The sequence below is a fragment of the Bactrocera oleae genome, chromosome 6 (genome assembly GCF_042242935.1).
Source record: "Bactrocera oleae isolate idBacOlea1 chromosome 6, idBacOlea1, whole genome shotgun sequence".
In the NCBI taxonomy this organism is placed as follows: domain Eukaryota; kingdom Metazoa; phylum Arthropoda; class Insecta; order Diptera; family Tephritidae; genus Bactrocera; species Bactrocera oleae.
The window spans coordinates 71,322,059-71,329,820 of record NC_091540.1 but is presented as its reverse complement, the minus strand read 5'-3'; the positions used below and the strand labels follow the sequence as shown (position 1 = coordinate 71,329,820).

The following is a 7,762-nucleotide window of genomic DNA, read 5'->3' as shown; positions in this document are numbered from 1 at the left end:
TTAAAATATTATTATACACTAATTTGAGAATCTATTTATATATTGGATAAACTCGTATTATATATATTTCCTTTAACTTCCCAACATACCACCCCAGTTATGCACCTAACCTAACAGTTCTCGAAAGAATAAAACTAAATGAAAAAAAAGTAAGGAAGCGCTAAGTTCAGGTGTAACCGAACATTTCATACTCTTGCACATTACAAGGATCTAAGCCGGGAAAATACCTTCAGGCGTTCGCAGAACTATATTTTAAAAAATGTTGCGAAAGAATTTAAATTTCATTATTCGAGGATATCATGAATGGATTACAATCAAATTTGTGTCTTATTAACATTGGTCATAGTATAAGGTCAACCGGAAATTTGAAAAAACCTTTAATAGGTATATGGGAGATTGACCCGATTTTATCAAATTTTATCATTACTATATATTATTAATAGGAACAGATGCCCTCTGGGTTTCATTAAGGTACCTCCCATACCGTCAACAATATATAAGAAGTAAAGTCAACCAGATGTTTGCAAATTCTAGGGATTAGGGCTAGTTTTCAGCCGATTTGATCAATTTTAGGCACAGAGATGTACCGTTTATTAACTCACATATTGGCCGATACATGCGATATAAAGTCAGCCGGAAGTTTGACAATCTTTCTATTAGGTATATAGGGGCGAAGGGACCCGATTCAACCCATTTTGACATACAGACATGCTTTTATCTTGAAAGGACTCTTTCCTAATTTCAATAAGATATCTCACACATTGATCGATATTTTTGGTAAAACGTCAGCCAGAGGCTCTGCGGTCAACATTTCCGGTATCTGGGGATTTGAATAGTTATGGTTTTGACAATTTTGACACATGACATGGCATATTCCAAAGGCACCATTCGTGCAAAGATTTATCGCAATATATTAATTGGTGTATTTGTATACTGGAAAGTAAAAGAATCAGATGGAATTTAAAATTGTGTTATATGTTATATGGGAAGTAGACGAGGTTGCAATCGCTCATTTGCGCACTGCGATGTCAAAATGCCATTATATTGCTACCTACTAAGGTTGCAAGGTTGGTTGACATCGGTATATGAAATATGGGTTTTCACATCAATGTGGGCGGAGCCACGCGCATCGTTAAATTTTGACAGCGGCTCCTATAAAGCACACTCTTATGATCTCGGATGTAAAATAAAAATATTTTTCTGACGCATTTATTTATTGATTTATCGCTTTTAATAGTTTTTAATAAAAGCGTTTTATGGGGAGTGAGCGTGGTTATCTTCCGATATAACCTATTTTCACGCTGTCGCAAGAGGTGTCCAAATAATTTGTCCTATGCAAGTTTGGATAATGTAATATATTGTAGCTTGAGTGGTTTGCGAGATATGTATATACATTAAACCTAATAGAGGCGGGGCCACGCCCACTTTTTAAACATTTTCAAACTACAGATAATCCTCGTTATTGCGATTCGTTGTGCCTAATTACAGTTTTGTATTTGAATTTGCATTTGAGTTATGGCGATTTAAAGTTTTTCGATTAATGGCGCTTTGTGGACGTGGCAATGGTCCGATTACGCGTATCTACAACACCAACCATGGAACAAGTGTACCAAGTTTCATAGAGATATTTTATTTTTTACTCAAGTTATCGGTTGCATGGACAGACCCAGATTTCAACACGCCTCATCATCCTGATCAACTCCATATCTATCTCGATTAGTTTTAGATAATACAAACAACCGTTAGGAGAACAAAAGAATTATACTTTGTAGCAACTCGCGCAAGTGTATAATTACCTCCTTACTCTATAAAACCCTAAAGTTTTTACGTATCGATCTGAAATTTTACAAACGTCTTTTTCTCACCAAGAAGCTGTTAATAAGTCGGAACCGCCGATGTCGGACCACAATAGCATATAGCAGCCATACAAACTGAACGATCAAAATTAAGATTTTGTGTGGAACATTTATTTATTCGTGAAGGGCATTATATTGTAGTTTCGGTGCAAGTTTACGTTTTTTCTGGTTTTAAACTTTATTTAATTTCGACGGTTTTTTTTTATAGTTTTGAAGCGGTAACAGTGGCAGGGGCTAAGATAGTAGCCTTTTTATGTTTGCTACTAATACACCCTTACAAATATTTCAAATCTGTTATGTGTCAATCCCTTGGATCTTTTGTTTGTTTCCTATTGCAAGCTCTTCACTTAGGAGCTGATAAGCAAAAATAAAGTAAAAGTAGACAAACTGATTTTAAAACTGTCACCGTTTATTGAAGGCGATGAAATTAAAATGTACAGAGTGATAGAATTGGTGCATTCACGAATTTTTCGAATAACAAATTTAATCATTTACAGACGTACATTGTGGTATCAATAGAACCAAAATTTCCACACGACTTCATTTGGGTCATTGGTACGTCAGAAAATCAAATTGAGGGTGGTTGGAATGCATCTGGCAAAAGAGAATCAATATGGGATCATCTAACGCAAACTCACCCGGAAAAAATTGTTGGTCGGACAAATGAAGGAACTTTGGTCTATTTTCATAAACATTATTTCTTCTCAACTTTCTTAGAATATTCATATGATATATCTAGACTTTTACAATTTATGATTTTAACTGGAAACTGGTAGTCAAATCACCAATGTATTTGTGTTGTTGTAAAGTAGAACTATTATTGACCAATTAACGAGCCTGTTGGGAGTGTGATTACATCCAATGCATACATTTATATTATATATGTACAATATATTTCAATTTATGTTAGATTACATACGTATTAACAGCAAGCTTTTACAAAACTGAGCGTTGGTGTGTACACATTTCTTTAGAATAACTAATTTTTCACTTTCTACCATCAACCTGTCAAATTATTCTCACAATTAAAGATAATTTGGTAAATCATTTGGCATTATATAACGCGATAATTGTTCAACTGTGTTGGGAAACCAGTTAGTTCAACGTAGTATAATATGTAAGTACAGATTTACATTCACCAAAGCCATAAATTAACTCGTAAGCGGTAACTAATATACATTAATTAAACGCAATACATAAAAATGTATTCAAATAGTTCCAACAGGTGGCAATTTGTTAGTTCAGTTTAACTACAATGATAATTTTTATATGCACATGTTGACAAGATATATTAATGTGGATTAATTGGATTAATATGTGGAAAGGCGTTACGAATTGACATGGCTTAAGTAGTCGTAGGTGGCGGAATTGTAAGTAAAAAGGCTTTAAGAAATTCCTTTAAGAAATTCCTTGTAGCCAATTTCTAATAATGTTTTCAGTTGCGGACTGTCAAAGAGTAAGCATGACAGATTTTAGCGACCGCAGTCGAAAGATCAATGATCTCTGTAAGAGTCCATAACTGAAAGAACCTCTTCAAACTTTTTGCCTACAAACAACTACAACTTAGAAATTAATTCAGAAAATAATAAAAGACCCAATTCTAGTGTAAACAATGAATAAAAGACCCAATTCTAGTGTAAACAATGAATACACCTGAAAATGTCGCAAATTAATGAACTACAAGCATTGATAAAACACTAGACTCCGATAACCACATCTTGCATTTTGTTCTCCGTTATCTTTTTCTACCGATCAACACTATTTCCCTAAGACCCCACAGTTCAAAATTCTTATCTGGGTGATTTTTATGATACAATTTAAAGTGGTTAAAGTTGTTTGACTTGAGTGCGCAATTTCATTATAAACTTCTATTTCCTTCCGCACAGTGGCGTCGCGATGTACAAATGCTGCGTGACTTAAACGTTAATATGCACCGATTTTCGATAGCGTGGACCCGCATCATGCCTGGGGGTTATATGAATGATGTGAATAGTGAAGGCATACGCTACTATAATGACCTAATTAACGAGCTTCTGCACTATAATATCACACCAATGGTCACAACCTATCACTGGGATCTACCACAACGTTTATAAGAATTGGGTGGTTGGACCAATCCCGAAATTATATCTGTATATAACGATTATGCGCGTTTATTGTTCGAGAGTTTTGTCGATCATGTTAAGGTCTGGACAACATTTAATGAACCTATCCATATATGTGAATTGGGTTATGCTGCGGATTATTCCGAAATATCTCTGTGCACACAATTTGCTAAAGGCACATGCCGAAGTAGTGCATATGTACCGTGAGAACTATCAGGAACTACAGATAATCGTTATTACTATGCATACATTGTGGATGGAACCGAAAACCGATTCGGTGATTGATCGCGAAGCATCCGAGCGTGCATTGTAGTTCTATTTGGGCGGGTTTGCACATTCGATATATTCGAAATTTGGCAACTAGAAAAACAAGGTTTCACTCGTTCACGTTTGCCAGAATTCACAGATGAAGAAGTAAGTATACCCGGAACTGCGGATTTCCTTGGTCTCAATACGTACACAACTAGCCAAGTCATAACAATCTTTGCCGATCATAACAATCTTTGCCGGTATGGGCGTTATTGAAGATTAAGAATTGCGCTGGACCGGTTCGGTTTCGTCGTCTTTGAGTATAACTCGAATAAATTTTGATTTCTGAAATTAAAGTGCGTAGAATGATATTTGAATATAGTTTTTGTAAATTTTAAGTATAATAAAGCTATAAGCATACTTAAATGATAAATATTCTATTACCTTAAAAACCGACCCTCGTGCGATTTTATGCGGAAAATATTTATTATAGATAGACAGATATTCTACCTTTCACTAAAAACTTATACATATTAATTTAGAAAAGAATGAAACTATTCGATTTCTGTGAATTTATAATTGTATTGAGTTTATACGAATTAATGCTCGATTAAGAAATGTAAATATTTATTTTATGCAGATCATTTATTTCTATATTAACATTTTAATTATGTTGAAAATGGGGAATTTGTAGCCAATAATCGGAAGATTCTGTTAACCATTGGAGGAAGGTGGTGGCAAGGTGCAGTGGTATTCTGACCAAGCTAGTGTGATTTCGAAATCTGACTAGAAATATAATTTATCAAAGAAAAACAACAACAATGAATTGTAGTTTAATAAATTCTTCACTTCTTTCTTTTTGAATATTTAGCAAGTTGATTAGTATCGTTACTTGTTTACCATATCAAACAATATTCTTTCATTTTCATATCTTGCTTTTAGAGCTTGCCAAGCCAAATTAAAATTATTGTAATTTAGTACGAACTGTTTTACTTAATGCCTGCTTTACTTTTGTATCGGCGTTCATACAATTTTGTGTTTGTGATAGTCATGTATCAGAATTCAATCCATTAGGGATATTAGGTTTAGACCAAGATCATTCCTATTCCACTCATATTATATTAAGCGCTAAACCACATAATTTTTAAGAAAGCTTGTCCGCTTAGTTTCATTGAAACGTCACACATTTTGCCCAACCTAAACAGATTAAAGTCAGAAGCAAGTATCGGAAATCACTATACAGGGTATATTGGGGGCAGAAAAAGGACTGGGCTAATTGCACTAATTGTTTACATTGATTAGGTATACTCGTGAACATATTTTCAAGCAATAAATATATAACTCACATACTGACCGACCTATTCGGTTTATGGTTTGTTATAATAACGATAATCGTTATATGGTAGGTAATATATGGTGGCCGTTTCAAAATGCTGAATATCAGTTATATAGGGGTTAATGCAAGTTTTCTCTCGATTTATTCCAGTGCAAAGAAACACTGTTATTAGAAAAACACACTCTCTTAAGTCAGCCATACGCACTGGAGCGCACAGATATTCGGTATATGAGTGCTTGAACCGTTTTGGTCCGATTTTAACAATTTTTAGACCCGCGATGGTATACCTTAAAGGCACTCTATGTGCAAAGTCCCGATATTTTCATATAACTTTAATTTGTATACTGTAAAGTGAAAAAATCAGATGGAGTTTAAAAATGGTTTCTATGGGAAGTAAGGATAATATTAAGAACCGAATTCGGTTGAAAATGGTCTAGTAGGTCCGGATATATGAGATTTCATCTAAAATTGGACGGTGCTACGCACATGGTCCAATTTTGACAGCAGCCCTCTCATCCATCGTGGGTGTAAAATTTAATACCTCTGACGCATTTAGTTACTGATTATCGCACTTTTAATAGTTTTTAACATAACCGTTATATGAGGAATGGGCGGGCTATTTTAACACTGTCGTAAAAGTGGAACACGTGTAACAAGTTTCAACAATATATCTTAATTTTTACTGAAGTTACAGCTTGCACGCACGGACGAATGGACAGACATACAGTCACATAGTTTTGACATATTATGAAATGATAGCCGTTTTGGATGCCATTGAAGATGGTGCAAATGTACAGGGATACACTTATTGGAGCTTGATGGACAGCTTTGAGTGGAAAATTGGTAATACGTCAGTATTTAATACTAATTATATTGAAACTAAAATATAAATCTAGTTAAAATTGCCAATAATTTGAGAAATATATTATTTTTTCTTACACATTTTAGAGGAAAAATCGGTCTCTACCACGTTGACTTCAATCATCCGAACCGTACACGTACGCCGAAGATCGCAGCCAAAGTATATGCGCAAATTTGCAAGACTAACACGATCGATTGGAATTATCGGCCAACATTGGATGAATCCCAAATTAATGCGATGGCACAGCTACCCGAAGTTGAGGGCGTTAGCGATGCTGCATCGAGTGCGAGTACTACATACAACACATTAATCGGTCGAAGTTGGCATAGCATAACGTTACTCTTCTTAATTGTAAATTACTTATTACGAATATAAGTTTTCGTCCTTGTAGTTAATGTTGTCTTAAGGTGTGTTTTGTAAATACGGATGTATATAGTATTTAATTATCTCGTAAGTTTATGACCAAAGTATTATATTATTTATTTAATATTTCATACTATTAAAGAATATTTCTGGTTTTTAAATTAAAGATAATTAGTTGATCAATTAATAGGAGACGTTTTTTACTACAATAAAACTCTATTGGACAAGAAAAAGTGTGTGTGAAGAAAATTTTTTCAACTACAAATTTAACAGGATGTGAAAGACAGAAAGAAGAAGTCTCATTATTATAGAATGGTCTTTTTACTAGAAGAGCTTGAGAGCATTACTCAGGATCTTGATGTTGCATTTGTTTTAGATATTTGCTCAATTTTGTTGTTGTCGAGAAACAGGCGAATAAAACTCCGAAATTAAACATCAGTTTTCAAAATATTGAAATTTTCGTAGAAGATATTTCTGGGACGACAAAGTATTGCAGTTACATGATTATGAATATGTATGAGTATGTAAGTAAGCAGATAACGCTGAGTTTAGCTTTTTATGTCTATGAGTAAATATTGCATTGAAACAAAAATAAGAAAGCTCAACCGTTAATTTATTCAAGAAAATTCACAACACAATTGCATAAATGGTTAATGACTTTAAATTCTATTGAATAATCGTAGTTACGAATATATGTGCACGTGGTACAAACCATACATAAGATGTTATCTGAGTACGTACAGCGTCTATTAATAGGGATGATGTGATTTTGACAGCTCGAGGGGGCATGTTTGTTTACGGATTTGTGTCAAATTTTGTCAGTAAGGTTTGCCATTTCATCACGTCACGTTTGACTTTGACACAACGCTTGGAAATTGTTCCAGATTATTACGCAAGGTCACGTCTTTTGGTGGTTACTGTTTTTTTCTCATCGAAAAATCATCTTTTCAGATGAGGCCCATTTCTGGCTTAATGGCTTCGGCGACAAACG

General features: G+C 34.3%; 1 pseudogene; it reads left to right on the top strand.

Moving 5' to 3' along the window:
* The first annotated feature begins 2,288 nt into the window (after positions 1–2,288).
* Positions 2,289–6,958, top strand: LOC118681083 (myrosinase 1-like; annotated as a pseudogene).
* The last annotated feature ends 804 nt before the right edge of the window (positions 6,959–7,762 follow it).